General features: G+C 43.8%; 1 protein-coding gene across 1 annotated transcript in view; it reads right to left on the reverse strand.

The window, feature by feature from the left end:
• The window catches only part of nfasca (neurofascin homolog (chicken) a), a 129881-nt gene extending 113333 nt beyond the window's left edge, over positions 1 to 16548 (reverse strand). Inside the window, exon 1 of the mRNA XM_079509416.1 lies at positions 16463 to 16548. The gene's annotated coding sequence lies outside the window, so the exon portion shown is untranslated. The remainder of the gene's footprint in view (positions 1 to 16462) is intronic.
• Positions 16549 to 16760: the final 212 nt, after the last annotated feature.

The following is a 16760-nucleotide window of genomic DNA, read 5'->3' on the forward strand; positions in this document are numbered from 1 at the left end:
AGTACTGATATACTCCCTGTGCTACTAGCATCGCCTTATGAATACACAATGACTACATGACGACAACCTGACCCTAGAGGGACACACACTCGTGCAAGCGCACGCACACACACACTCTCACACACACACTCACACGTTTAACTGTAGTAACACATTAGCACTAATAGGACTGACTGGCCACGAATTTTGGCCAAACGAGGCATGAGTTATGCCTGTTCAAAGGTTTCATTTGCAAAAAATTGCTATAGCGCCCCCCTTTGGCCAATTGGAGTAAGACTGGTTTCAGTGCTATTTGGCATGACCCTCAACCATACTGTAAAGTTTCTTACGCATATGACACTGCATGTATGTATTAGGGGCAGAAGAATCATTTTCACAAAACAGATGTTTTCATTGGCTCATAAAAACGTAATTTTTTCGCTTAAAAAAATGTACGTCCGATTGTTTTGTCCGTATGGGTCGAAAGTTCACATGTAGAAGTTTTCATGCATTTTGAGCAAAGATCCTGGGAGGAGATAGATTTGAACTGCTTTCATATAATTCAAAATGGCGGGTGATCTAAGGGTCAGAGGTCAAAAATAAGAACACTACTTGTTCGGCATGAGGAGACGCATATGTGAATCAAAGTTTTATTGCAGACGGTTTATGAGCTATGAGTGGTCAAAGTTTGCATTTTCTAGTAGAGTGCTATAGCACCACCCTTTGGCCAATGGTCGTGGGCTTCGCATCAGAACATATTTTACCATATTTCCGAGTTTCGCAAAAAACGACTGCACGGTTCAGCCAGAACTGCAAAAACAATAAGGGACCAAGTCCTTCGGGACTGCTTGGTCCCTGAAAGAAAGAAAGAAAGAAAGAAAGAAAGAAAGAAAGAAAGAAAGTAAGAAAGAAAGAAAGAAAGAAAGAAAGAAAGAAAGAAAGAAAGAAATTAATGAAGATATACACACACGCACGCACACACACACACACACACACACACACACACACACACACACACACACACACACACACACACACACACACACACACACAGCAGGATATGCACGGAAGACCTCCCAGAAGACCTCCCTAGAGATTATAGATTGGTCAGACATTTTGACCAATCTATAACTTAGTTATAATGTACTAAATGTAGTCTACATTCTACATACATACAGTGGTCGTATTTGTTCTCCCTGCTCTTCTATTGAGACATTTACAGTATACTGTAGTCTGGTTTGACCACTATACTTAAGCGATATTACACTCGAGGGTGTTCTTTATCGTCACTAATGCACGCCTGTGATGTCTTTAGGGCGAGTTCCTGCAGCATTGCAGGCGTGCATTAATGACAATAAAGAACTCCCTTGAGTGTAATATTGCAATAATCGCTAAAAAAATCTTTAATGACAGATGTAGCCACTAATAACTATGACCACAAATGTCCCAAGAAATTAGCTAGCCTAGCCACCGAGTCTGTTGCGCTCTGTTCTAGAATAGAGCGGCTGATTTCTTTGTTTTAATTGTCTCCACCAGGCCGAAGGCATGGGGAGAGAGTATGTTTTGCACTCCGTCCGTGTGTGTGTGCGTCCGTCCGTCCGTCCGTCCTTCCTTCCTTCCGTCCGTCTGTTACCAGCTAATCTCCGGCACCAATCCATGCCAAACTTTGCACACACACTCCCTGGATGCCAACGACGAACCTCTGCCCCAAATATTCCTCAATGACCTGTTATAGCGCCACCATGAGGCCGATTTAGGCAAAACACATTTCTGTAGATTACTCGTACACATTTTATCCATACATCACACAATTCGGTATACACTATCTCCATAGTCATGTGATCAACACGGATCTGCACCATTTCCCATCTTCCTTCCTGATTGGCTAAGATTCGCTTCCAAAGCTCACATGATTGGTCCGTTTCGAACAAAATGCCACAAATCACAAACACAGTGTGCAATTTCCGTGAAATTATACACGCACATTTCCACTAGGCTGAGGACGACATGACACAATTTATTTTCCAAACCAGCCTCATGGTGGCGCTATAACAGGGCAATTCCTGTTTTTACCTATAACTGCATCGTTCTGTGTACAACTTTGTATGCGCACTCCCTAGAGGCATGGAAAAACATTTTCCCTGTATCCCTCCACATCTGCCGGTTATAGCGCCAACATGAGGCCGATTTCTGCAAAACACATTGTTTATATTAGTCGCACAGATTTCATCCAAATCTCATGCAAATCGGTATACATGATCTCTGTAGTCATGTGATCAAGACGAGTCTGTTTGATTTCTCAGATTCTACACTGATTGGCTAAGATTGCCTTCCAAAGTCTTCAGGAGTGGCCTGTTTTGTACAAAATGCTGCACATGTCCTGCTCATCCAGAATTCTATCCTCAGAGATGCTATGAGTGATCTGACTCTGCATTTCAACACAATGAAGAAAATTGTTGCAAAAAACAAACATGTTTCACTCCTAAACATTTTGCCAAACATCACACACACTCCTATCCTCCTGGTGGAGACCTGTGCCCAGAAGGGCACTTTTTCTAGTTAGGTGTTCCTTTGCGCTGGTTTAAGCACAGCTAGAAAGCTGTTTCAACCAATCACATTGCTTCCTCAAAACGACCTGTTGTATAATGCTTGACAAGTGCTACTGCCTGAAGGTCAAAATTACATTTATCCCTTGAGCAAGCAGGCAAGCTCTATTAGCTCAGTCAGGTAAAAGAATATCACACCCGTGTGATATTCTTTAAATAGGCTGTTCAACAACACCCCAACTGCAGTTATACTAATACTGCTCAGTGTGAATGGCCTTTAGGCTGCTCAACAGTGTGTGACCCGAATGCGACTCCAATCAGCTGCATGGGTCAATGGGTCGTACTCTAAATAGTCCCCACAGGAATCTGCGGCTTAGTTAATATTCCACGGACATTAACTTATTTAACCTAAAATTATTAAGCCATTTCTTTTTTTTTAATAATAAGTAGAATCTTTCATGAAATAGATACAATTAATTGTAATTATGGATGAGTCATAATAATCAAAGATTCCAATAATCGTTTTGGGGGATCGATTAGTATTATTATTATTCATGTTTTAATGATTTGTTTTGGTTGCAAAGGTTGTCATTCAAACCCTGTCCACAGTAACTACAGTTTAGACTAGAGCAGGGGTTCCCAAACTGTGGTGCATGCACCCCTTGTGGTGCGCGAGTGCCTTCTAGGGGGTGCGCGACATGAAAAGGCTAAGGGTGGTGCTATGGTTTTATTTAAAATATATTAACACGCTGTCACGTCCTGTCCCAGGACGTACCACGCCTGGTCCGCCACCCTTATGTTCTCTCCTACCTGCCCTGTTGTGTTCCCCTCCCCCACCCTACCTGAGAGACAGTTTCCCCCTGGGTACACGGCTGTGGACTATTTGTGCCTATTAGTGACTTTGGGATTTAAGTGGTGTGGTTGTGGGACTCTGTGTCGGTTCTTAGTTTGGTTTCACCATCGTTGCGCTGCTGTTGCGCCCGGAGTCCTGTTTGTTTTATTGTTTTCGTTCCTGCCCTGTGTGGCGTATTCCTGTGTTCCTGTTATTCCGAAGTTAAGTAAAGTGCATAATTCCAGTCATTCCTGTGTGTGCCTCCCTGCTTGGTTCCACTTTCACACATTCCGGGTCGGCAGCCTGACACATTATGCCAATATATGGGAAGTATAATTATGCAAAATGCAGCCTATGCTGCATACCAAATTCAGGTTCATATATGTGCATATATATTTTTTTTTTCATTGATATTTTTATTAGAAGTTAGGCAACAGTATATGGTATCATTTCAGTCACATCATATATACAATAGTTGTTTAGGCATACTGCACATGGAATGACAACCTTTTACAATACTTCTGAATAAATTGCTTTGCCCACTCCATTTTTCATTTCAAAACCCATACACAAACAAACATAACAGACATCAGAAAGTAATAAAATAAAAAGTGCATAAAGAACATGGTACAATATATCACATTTTTTAAATGAATAAAATAAACATTAAAAACATGTAAAAATAATAATCATAAGCAGACAGAGAGAAGAATAAAGTATAGAAGGAAGGATAGAAAGAGGGGAAAGAGAGAAGGGGGGGGGGGGGGCGATCACTCAATGAGCAGGGACTAGTTGGCTATTAAAGAATAACAATAAAGGATCCCATTTCTCTTGGAATGTATTGAGATTACCTCTGGTAGAATATCTGATTTTCTCCAATTTCAAAAAGGACATTACTTCTCTCAGCCATTGGGTACTAGAGGGTGGTCTAGTAGATTTCCACTGGAGAAGTAGATGGCGTCTTACTATTAGGTAAAAGCCAAAACCTCCAGCTGTCTGGGAGTGTATAGATTGTAGTCTTCTGGGACCCCAAAAATTGCAATGTGTGGAGAAATGTTTACAGGAAATGTGAATATTTTGGACATTGTGTCGAAGTAATTCTTCCAGAGGTTAATCAGAAGTGGACATGAATAAAACATATGTGTTAAATTACAGGGTGAGGAGTGGCATTTGTCACAGCTATCTGCTACGTTGGGATAAATTTGTGATAGTTTGGCTTTGGAGAAATGAATTCTAAATAATACCTTAAATTGAATTAGAGTGAGACGCGCACAGGTTGAGCTTTTGTAAAAAGTACTTAGAGCTGCATCCCACCAATCATCATCGAATGTCAGACCAAGTTCAGCCTCCCAAGCCTCCTTGATCCTGTTATTGTTGGGGGCACTATCTAAAGATAGGAGATTATCATAAATCTGAGATATTCGTGATTTCTCAAATGGGTCGGACTGAATGAACTGCTCCCATACCTGAGTCGGAGGTAGCTGTGGAAAGTTTGGAAATAGTGATTGAACACAATGTCTGACTTGAAAATACCGAAAAAGATGGGAGGTTGGGAGACCAAACCTAGCAGATAGGTAGGCAAAACTACAGAATATACCATTCTTGTATACATATATGTGCATATATGTGGATAAATAGGACATTTATGTCTCTATATAGCTTATGCAATTTATATTTCCATGTGGGGGGATGCGTCAGCTATAGGTCGGGAGGTAACAGGGGGTGCACGGCCAAAAAGGTTTGGGAACGGCTGGACTAGAGGATACTTAATGTGGGTGTAATATTTTTTTTTCTGCTTTAGAATTGTCAATTTGTCATTGTCAGGAGTCAGGACATGGATTCAGTTTCAGTAGGAACCATTTACACAGATTCCGTTTCAGAAGGAACTCTTTAGAGGTTGGACCGTTTCGGTCCGCACCTTATTTATGTCCCCTCAGGACATAAATAAACACAACACATAAATAAAGTGTTGTCAGACACCTCATCATGTACAAATCCCTATTATAGTACCTAGACTACCTACTACCTACTGGTACCTACTGGTAGTAATAAGTAACTTTGCCATGATATACAGACGCTCCGCGACCCGTTTTTCCTCCCGAATTTTCCCCCACTATCAGTAGAAAATCCCGGGAGTAAAAACGGGGGCGTCCGACTATATTCCACGGACATTCTGATATTCCGTGGATGGTCGAGAATTCCACGGACGGCTTTGAAATCAGCGGTAAATTCCGCGATCGCGGAATCGCGGATTCCTGTGGGGACTATCTAAACAGACAGACAATGGGTCAAGTCTAAACAGACAGACATACCGGTACTCATTGGAGTGGTTTGGCGCTGCTCAAAAATCCCAGCACTTGAATCAGGGACCCGGATTCAAATCTGGGGTAGGTGTAGCTTTAACTAGCTCCTTTCCACGTAAAACATCAGCGGCTCTACTCCGAGTCTCTCCCGGGTTATTGAGCTTCTTCTAACCCTGCCTCTCTGAGGAACCATTAACGTTATCATGGTGGAGAGGTTTGTGTGACCCAATGAACTATGTTGACTGGAGCCTAGTGCTCCTGGTAGAGTCACCGGTGGAAAGTTGGTGTTGGGGGAGGGGCCAGACAAAGACTGGTTCAAGAAGCCCTCGTGATATTACAATGTCTGACTACCTAACCTCGCCCACCAAGCTTTCCACCACCTCGGAGGAAAGCCTGGTCTCTGTTTCATTTCGGTATATGATCCGCTCGGGAGCGGATGATATCGTTACGTCATGTTGTAGTATTGTTTTGTAGTCGACAGGCAGGAACAACAAACACGAACATCCTTTTCCCTCAAACCGGAAGAATAACAACTAGAAAAAGTGCCCTTCTGGGCACAGGTCTCCACCAGGAGGATAGGAGTGTGTGTGATGTTTGGCAAAATGTTTAGGAGTAATATAAACATGTTTTTTTGTTTGTTTCTTGCAACAATTTTCTTCATTTTGTTGAGGAAATGCAGAGCCAGATCACTCATAGCATCTCTGAGGATAGAATTCTGGATGAGCAAGACATGTGCAGCATTTTGTACAAAACGGGCTACTCCTGAAAACTTTGGAAGGCAATCTTAGCTAATCAGTGTAGAATCTGAGAAATCCAACAGGCTCGTCTTGATCACATGACTACAGAGATCATGTGTACCGATTTGCGTGAGATTTGGATGAAATCTGTGCGACTAACATAAACAATGTGTTTTGCAGAAATCGGCCTCATGGTGGCGCTACAACCGGCAGATGTGGAGGGATGCAGGGAAAATGTTTGTCCATGGCCTCTAGGGAGTGTGCATACATAAGTTGTATACAGATCAATGCAGTTATAGGTAAAAACAGGAATTGGCCTGTTATAGCGCCACCATGAGGCTGATTTGGGGAAAAAATAGTGCCATGTCGTCCTCGGCCTAGTGGAAATGTGCGTGTATAATTTCATGGAAATTGGACACTGTGTTTGTGATTCGTGGCATTTTGTTTGAAACTCCCCATGCCTTCGGCCTTTTGGAGACAATAAAAGCTCTCGTAGCCTGCAGCTTTTATTGAGAAAAATCGGTTTGAGGGAAAAGGAAGTTCAGGTTTGTTGTTCCTGCCTGTCGACTACAAAACAATACTACAACATGACGTAACGATATCATCCGCTCCCGCCCGGATCATATACCGAAATGAAATGGTGCCCAGGCTACTGACTACCTGGTCTGGAAGAAGCCAGGGGCCCTCTTCTGGACCCAGTCCCAGACGTAGGGCTTGACAAGTGAGCGCCTGGTGGCCAGGCTAGTCACAGAACCCGGCCCGAAAAAGACACGTGGCACTTCTCCATCTCGTGGACAACCACGCACACACACACACACACACACACACACACACACACACACACACACACACACACACACACACACACACACACACACACACACACACACACACACACACACACAGGGGGAAATATTGTACTACACACACAGGATGTAACAATAAAGATACCTTGAACTTTGATGTGGAATATTCACCAATAAGTATTTTATAGATATTGTTTATTCATCAGGCCCCCCAGTATAAAGCCTTTATACAGTAACATCCTGGCGGTCATTTTTCTCTGGGTGCGTTCGTGTAACTCTTAAGGCAATTTTAGGCGATGAGGTGACCACCGTCTCAGGGTTACAAACAGGTCAATTAACAATGAGGATCTGAATGTGTTGTAAGTGAACGTGTTTTGTTGTTGACTCATTGATTGATGCCTCCTCCCCCTCTCATACTTACTTCCTAATCAGAGCCGTCTCTTCATTTTTATTCAACTCCCCCACCCTCCACGTTTTTGCCAATTACCAACAGAACCCATTACTTCATCAACTCCCCATCCTTCATTCATTCACATAATCCATCGTTGCCCTGCCCCATCATTGACCTGTTCATTTGCCTCTCTCTCTCTCTCTCTCTCTCTCTCTCTCTCTCTCTCTCTCTCTCTGTCTCTCTGCCTCACAACCACCACCACCACACCCCCGTCCTTCTTGGCCCACTTTCATGGAGGGAACAATGTAGACAATGGGCAGTCTTCTACCCCCGGGTGTAGCGCAGACCCCAGGCCAGTTGGGATATCAAAAGACAAAACTCCACTCACTACACCCCACTGAGAGGGGGGAGAAAGAGAGAGACAGGCAGAGAGACAGAGAGAGAGACTCGAGGAGAGGGAGAGAGCGAAGCATCATTGCCCATCTGCTGAGGTGATGAAAGGAGGGAATGGGGGGGGGGGGGGGGGGGTAGATAGTGACAGACTGCAAAGAGGGGAGAGCGAGGGAGAGATGGTGTGGTGTGTGCATGTCTATCTTTCTTCGAGTGTGTGTGTGTGTGTGTGTGTGTGTGTGTGTGTGTGTGTGTGTGTGTGTGTGTGTGTGTGTGTGTGTGTTACATGTGTACATACGTGTGAGGAGAGAGGCGGTGACCCAGTGAAAACAGTCAGATGCTGAGATGCTCCAACATGACTGCTCTACAGTATATTATGTATACTGTGTACATATAGTGACCGACTCAAATGACAGTCTCAGTCTTTCTTTTCTCTTTCTCTCTCATTGTTAGATCCAGAGCCTGTCGCGCCTGTCTCTGTCAGCCACACACACACACACACACACACACACACACACACACACACACACACACACACACACACACACACCCCCAGGCCACATACGCACGTAAACACAATGCACTCGCTGCTCACTTTTGCAGGACATTACACCGGTCTTTTGCGTGGCTACATTGTTCAGAGACAGAGACACACACACACACACACACACACACATTCACACACACAGAGAATGCCCACAGCTGCGTGGAAGGCTCTCTTGCTGAGGTTTTAAGTGTTCAGCACCTGGAACTTTGGTCCAGTTAAGGCCTATTCATAGTCGGTGAAGAGGTGACCACCGAAAACTACAAAATGACGTCACGCCGTGGTGGTTACCGCTCACACAACACATCTCTCTGTTTTTACTAACCACCGTTTCGGTGGTCACCTCTTTAGTGAAAACTTGACTATGAATATGCCTTAAGGCTGAGACTCCTGAGAGACACGTTTAGTCATAGAGTCAGACATGTGGTACCCCTCTGTTTGTTCACAGCTCAGCTAGCTAGTACACACACGCAAACACACTCACATGAACATGTGGCACAAAATCTGATGACCAAAATGCATGTTAAAATGTTGTGTTAAATAGACACTTTTATCGACTTACAAAAACAAAAGAAAAACAAAAGGAAAAAAGCAAGAAAGGAAACTATATTGTCATTTTATACCTCAAATTTGCATTAACAAATTACTAGACCTAACCTGTACGTGCCCGTCGCAGTGAACTTGGGAACCTAATGATATACATTGCCATAGCACCTGTTTTAACTGTCAGCCGGTGTCCCACATGGAGATCTGCATATGTGCCTGTGTGTGTGAAGACTGCAAACTGAAAAGTGTACTTGGCAATCAATTGGCCCACTGGCAGAGCCTGATTGGTTGAGCCTCAATTGGCTGAGGCAGAGGCTGGAAATTGCACAGGTGAAAGCAGTTGGCCTCATTAGGCCCACTGGCAGAGCCTGGCCCAGGTGAAAGGAGTTGGCCTCATTAGGCCCACTGGCAGAGCCTGACCAGAGCCTTTTGTGGTGGTTCTGGAAAACCGTGGGTCTGACCGACTCGATACCTGGCAGTGTACTCCCTGTGGGGGTGTGGAACATGTGTGTCGAATGTGAAGTCGGTGGGTCAAACGGTTCTCGAGTTACGTGAATTACAACCGTACACGCACACACGCACACACACAGAGACGTGGCGCATTTATAGTAGGATGAGAACAAAGAAAACAAAAAAGAAAAAACTTTTTATTGACTCTTCAGTAGCAAAGTGCAACTGTTTTACACTTAGTTTAACAATAGGCGATAAATAATAATGATTAACTAGGTTTTATAATAGACTAATTTCCTCTGCCAAACACCAGCATCTGCTTCCTCTTAATGGCCAACAGCTGGCCAAAGGACACCGCAACACATTAGAAGCATGTGTATTATGAGTGCAATCAGACAGAGAGCAAATGTGGCTATATAATGGCATCTCTCACATGTTGAGAAATAAAACTAGTACACACTACACAGATAAGACTGCATTCTGTCTGAGGGCATATGGCATATGTCATTCCTGAGAAGCTAGTGCATACGTGCAAGCTATCAGCAGGTAGTAACAACACACTAGCCTGGTTTCCAGCCCATAGACCCCACCCACTCGACTGAGGCTCTCAGAGTCTGACAATCAGGCTAACAACACACTAGAAGGCTTAAGTCATTGTCAACTTGCCTAATGGGGAGACAGACACCTTCAACATCCTCATACTGACGTACTGCAGGGTGACATATTGTACTCAACCACTCGCTGACTGAGGAAGGCCATGGGTTCATGTTCACCACCCTAACAGCCAGGAGTTATTGCGATGTGTACCAGCTGTCAGTTACTGAAGAGGCTCTTTGGGCTGTCACTGTGCTGAAGAAGGACACTGGCCACACCAGCGCTGGTGAACTACGACCTGGCATGCTGGCCCGGGATGAGTGGAGAGGTGTCGTCTCAACAAGGGCGCTAGTTACCCCAATGGACTTTAGTAGTAGTAGTAGGGTAGTAACAGTTAATCAAACTAATCAATTATAAACATCTATCAATGATCGATAATTCAATGAATTAATCAATCCCTATTTTGGACCTGCTATTTCACTGCTATTCTCACTAGTAGCAAACACACACAATAAGGGATTGACTACTGAAAGAGTTCATTTTCTGGCCTTAATTTGCTAGCTACAGCACCATGGACAGAGATTATAAATGGCAAAAATGGGAAAGAGAAAGAACCAAAACAATACAAAAAAATAAAAAATAAAAAACAGCAGCACAATAGAGATGCCCTCCTCCTCATATCAAGCTTTGAAGCAACAAAAAAATAAATCAATCAATCAATCATCAATACACACACTGTGTCTCTACATGCACTGTCTGCATAAAATGTAATTGAAAGAAACAAATGTATTGTGGATCAAACAATACAATGAGAGAAAACTTATTATAAAGAAAAATAACGTAATTGTGTGTACCACTAACTCAATTAGCATAATGTTCTTTTGATAGAGTAAATAATAATAATAGTAATAATATACCAATTCAGATAATGGAAGAGAAAGAATGAGGGCAGACAAAACCTAGACAGAACCTAGAATGGTTCCTCATCCTAATCTCATCTGTAAAACTAATATTAGTAGCAGCTAACAAGGAGGGATGACATTCTAATCCTGTCGATGGCTAGACATGGAGAGAACCCCATGGCCAAGTGGGTGTACTGACAAAACTCAGCCATCCTCTCTCTCCCATCTGTCTCGCTGTTCATCCCTCCCCTCCATCATCCATTCCTTTCCTCCCTCCCTCCCTCCCTCCCTCCCTCTCTCTCTCTCTCTCTCTCTCTCTCTCTCTCCCTCCCTCTCTCTCTCTCTCTCTCTCTCTCTCTCTCTCTCTCTCTCTCTCTCCCTCTCCCTCTCTCTCTCTCTCTCTCTCTCTCTCTCTAGCCCCTCTCTTCCTCTCCCTCCACTGTTTGACTCATCCATCCATCCTTTACTGCCTGGCTGGCACCCTGCCAGACAGTGTTCTTCACTGTGCCCTCGGCTTTCACTCCATACATATTCTTTCTCTCTCTATCTCTCTCTCTCTCTCTCTCTCTCCCCTTGCGCACACAGTGCCTTTTCCCCTTCAGCTACAATTTTTACAGTAAATGTATTTCTACTATCCATTTGTCTGACCAACCCTGTCTAGTTGTCCTTTACTCCCTCCCTTTTCAACCCTCCCTCCCCTCAGGGAAGAAGGCTTCTGTTTGGGTGTTTAAAAATAGAAGCTGTTGAAAACAAAGAGCAATGGACACTTCAAGATATGACTCCACTGGCAGGATGGGTAATCTGAGAGGATGCAGGGGAGGGGAGGGAGAGAAGAGAGGAGAAGAGAAGAGAGATGTCCTCATGAACGGAACGGGTGACTGTACCTGTGATGATAGGACAGGGGTTCTCAACGTTTTTGGCTATGGCCATGTCTTGCGATATCTGCCCTGCCCCCCTCCCCACCACCAATACAAATTGACCACTACAATAACCTTAATAATGGATATAATCATTAAGGAAACGTGTATGCATGCACTATGTGTACTATGTAAACTCTAAACTTTTCCAGCCATTCAGTTTTATATAATTTCGGGACCCCCCCAAAATACTTTCGGGATCCCCCGAGGGGTCGCGACCCCCAGGTTGAAAACCCCTGATGTAGGGTAGGGTGTTTTCTGCAGAGCTAACATTGTATACCATCGTATGATGCCAAGCAGACCTCCCTTGGTCTGCATAAGCCACTCTTCATTACTAAATCTGAAACGTGGTTCAGATTACATTGAAAGCCAAGCAGAGTATATTAAAGCCAACTGTTACCCAAGTGGGCTGGCAACATCACATGCCAACACTTGCACACATATACACACACATACACGCGCAATCGCACATGCACTCAAAGACGAAATGCCAGGTGATCGTCATGGTGAGGCCAGCAGGTTTCCCTAATGCAGATTTAATTGATCTATTGCTGTGAGCCTCCTTTTTACATCCCACAATCCACCTGGTCTGGCTACAACCCACTGCCACTGTCTGCTTCTTTTGACTGACTGTCAGCCAGGAAAAAAGGATCACAGGAACAGGGCCATATGGGCTGCTCGCTGCTGGCAGTGTGCTTCTGTGCAAGGGGGTGGCGGTGGGGGGGTTGCATGTCGAGTACAACGGGTTACTGGTTACACACATATTATCTAATATTACAATGTGTAGCCTATGTCACATGAAACATTATCAAACATCCATTCCACACCAACTTGACAAAACAGGACACAGCCAGTATGATAAATTGTGAACAACACCAGGAGTATTACAACATTGTCATCTGCTGGTCAAACTGAGGAACTACAATGCAATTATGCATACAAACCACAAACATCTGTCACAATCTGTTCAACATGTAATGTTCGAAATATTACCTCCTGTGGTAATACAGTGCAAGGGGAGTATTTTACATTTTGTTTAGCCCATTCCATTAAACAGCCCATGTGTGGATAGTAACGTTTTTGGGAGTATTTATTTATTTAGGCCACGTAGTTGCCTAAAATATTTTTTATATCTTACATTATCTAATCTATTTATTTAAATGTCTTTCTTTCTATTTTTTAGTATATGTACTGGAAACTCTGTTTTTACTGTCCACATGTCTTGTGATATCCTTTATTGTCATTGCAGGTGCAACACATTTTTTATTTCAATTTGTAGGAAGAGGGGATATTAAAATGTACAACACATTCCCTATTTAGGCCCAAATATACGACGTGATAGATAAACAAATAAACTGTAGGTTTTCTTACAAGCCTTTCTAGATGCACAGTCATGACTGGCCTTGAACAGTGCAGTCAGTCAGTAGGTACATCTAGGCAGATTTAGCAAGTGCAATGAAAGAGGTGCCATATAGAAAATCTAATGCCTGGGGTAATACAGAAAGCCTGACATATTAGGAAGTGCTGTTTGTTGTCCACAGTGTTCACACGCCTCTCTCCTTCCCTGCCTGTCGTTAATCAGAGGAAGTCCTCCGTTTGCAACTCAACTGACGATACCTGACACCGTGGGTCCAGTTTCTCAATAGGTAGCTATGTGTCTCACTCCCATCCTCTGTAATATGGGATTGTTGCATTGCTGAAAGAGTTTTGTGTGAGTGTGTGGGGGGCGAGTGCACACTCATGAGCATCCTATTGTATGTTTCCCCATTAGACAGGTATTATTAGTGCATTACTCCATTGACCGTTAAAAGTACTGATGACAGCTCATACTCAAGTCTTCCCGCCCATCACACAAAACATGGCCACCATGTCATTTTGATTATGGACAATAGAGCGCATTCAAATTTCAAACTGCCTTGACATCTTTAATTCATAGTGGAAAAAACCATTGTATTCAGGAGCGGGCCACAGTACTGACTGTGCTGGATATTATGCAAAATAAGACTTGAAGCTGCACTGTGTGTAACTTCCATGTCCTGTATTGCTGTACACGACAGTACTTTTTCTTTTACTTACTCTTTACCTGTAACTCTGTAACCTTAACTGCTGGCCCCCTCTGTCTGGGTGACTGAATTCCCCCCGCGGGATAATAAAGGTAGATTAGAATTGAATCCAGGTCCCGAAAACAAAAGTTAATAGAGCACACCTTCTTAGTTCTTACTCAGGATAAATGTAATGTTGATGTTCAGACAGTAACACTTGTAGTGGGTCAGACCGTACTACATGATCTACATTGAAGAGCAGGGAGACCAAATACAACCACCATAGTTGTGTTAATCACTGGTGGATCTTAAAATGTTTAAAATAATTAACATACTCACCTCACCATACAGAATAGTAAAACTATTATTTTAAATTCACTAAAAGGTTACATAATGAAGCTTTAAGCTGCTGTGTGAATACCAGCAATGATTAATTGAAACTGATTCTAGTGTCTGCCTGTCTGGGCCGAAAGCCACCTTAGCGCAAACGTTATCTCCATTCAATCTACCAAGCTACCACCCACACTATAATACTGAACCTCATGTCAAGTCATTCAGTAAATGTTTCCATGCTTCCACCATCAGAGAAAGTATGAAAGTATGCAAGGTGAATACACAACACATAGGCCTACACAATGATAAACAAACACACACTTGCTAACGTCATCCTCAACCGAGCCCACAAAACCTGTCCAAAATTCATCCAACCATGTTTCTACACAGTATACTAGGCACTTCACCCTGTTTAAATAGATAAGCAATAGTTAGGTAATATGGATTGGCAAAAGTTGTGATGTACTGCTTTTGGCATGACTAAATGAACCCTTAACTATATTCTAGAACCCATACCTGTGTTCCAAATCAATGTACAATGTAGGTGATTTACCGTCATTCATTGTATAAATGAATGATTCTTAACAGCAGGGACATACTGACTGTTATTATAAGGCATACTGTAAATCCATCCCAGCTTCAGGTGCTTGAACTGAACTACTAAGCAAATCTCATTACACTGCAATTAACTCTATTGAAATGGTATTGATCCGCACTCAGTGTTTATCATGTCATCCACTGAACATCTGCTGTTTCTGTAATCTCCCTCTGTGTGTGTGTGTGTGTGTGTGTGTGTGTGTGTGTGTGTGTGTGTGTGTGTGTGTGTGTGTGTGTGTGTGTGTGTGTGTGTGTGTGTGTGTGTGTCGCGCGCGTGTGTGTGTGTGTGTGTGTGTGTGTGTGTGTGTGTGTGTGTGTGTGTGTGTGTGTGTGTGTGTGTGTGTGTGTGTGTGTTGAAAGCTCCCTACTGTGGAGAGACCCAGATGTTATCATCCTTATGTAATAGTATTAACTTAAACAGCTGACCTGCTCAGGTAGTGACACATGTTCCACCACAGACACACCCACACTCTCGCACACTAGCTTTGCTTATTAACAAATGTCTACTCACCACAAATGCAAAGTGTTCAATATACCCAGTGCTTTATCTACACACCTATATATTTAGTTGAATAACATAACACACTGTCATTATGGTGTTCAAGTATTAGCACATTACCTATGACAAGGCCTATAGCAGCTGTGCATGTCCTCCATAACCAGAGGACAGGTGCATCGACACTCGACAGCCAGGCCTACAAGCCAAGGCTACTCTTGATATAAGGCCTATCTCCAGAGCTATCCTCCTGTATAATCTACTCATATCTCAGCAAGAACATAGGCCTACTTAGATACTATATTAATGTAAGGAGTCAACAAACAAACGTTCTTTCTCGGGCAAAGTGCTCCATCAGTGCCTCAGCTGTAGACACTTGGTTGGACATATTGCGTGTCCCATCCCATAGTGACTTGCCATGATTCGAGTCGAGATGAAAATAAAACCGAGGGAAGACATGTCTTTGGTTGCCCTGTTACCCATGGATTAGCTTTATGTGGCCTAAATATATTGGCATGATGTCTATAGTGTCGGACTTTTACTACTGGGAAGCAGACTTGACTCACCCTAACCACTAAACCAGCCCGCAGCCCCCGGCCCGGCCTAACAAAACAACCAAACTTGACAGCCATTAAAATGTCTCGTTCGTCTGCCCTCTGCAATGACATTTCGTGTCAAGTATCACTGTAGGCTCTGTACACGTCCACATGCTAGATATAGAGAGAATAAGTCAATAATTCTATGGCATTTTTGACCCTGTTGGTGATTTGCGCAGAGCAGCAAATTCCCTTCGACCGCAGCATCATCCAGAGATGCGCAGAGAGAGACAGGGAGAGGGGCCGGGGAACACTGCGGATTAGCGGCTGCAGAGAGAGGACGTTACCGATGTCCTGGCCGGGCTGTGTACGCTGCATTTACCTTCTACCATCATTTAACCGCACAACCGGCCCGACAGAACCGGGACACCACCCGACATGCAACTATGTTATAGCTCCAGAAAGCTCTGCGAGACTTAAAGTGAGAGAAGGGGGAAAAAACAAACTGGCGCTTGTCTTACCTGCGTTGCGTCTTCCCGCCGCACCGTCAGCTCTGCGGTAACATGTGCCGCGTGTGTTCGTGGACTGGAGGTCTGACGGGTGCTTTTCGTGTATTGCAGTATACAGGAGGTCTCTCATGGATCCTCAGCACTCCTCCCTCCCTCCGCTCCCGTTCTCCTCCTCCGCTCCGGCTATTCGTCGATATACGCAATCGCATCTTCTGTGGGCGCGCGCGCACGCGAACACGCATGCACTCTCACTCACACACAGTGACAGACACACAGGCCAGGCCAGGGTTAGGGGGCGCGCTTCTGGGAG

Source organism: Electrona antarctica, assembly GCF_951216825.1.
Source record: "Electrona antarctica genome assembly, chromosome: 9".
Taxonomy (NCBI): domain Eukaryota; kingdom Metazoa; phylum Chordata; class Actinopteri; order Myctophiformes; family Myctophidae; genus Electrona; species Electrona antarctica.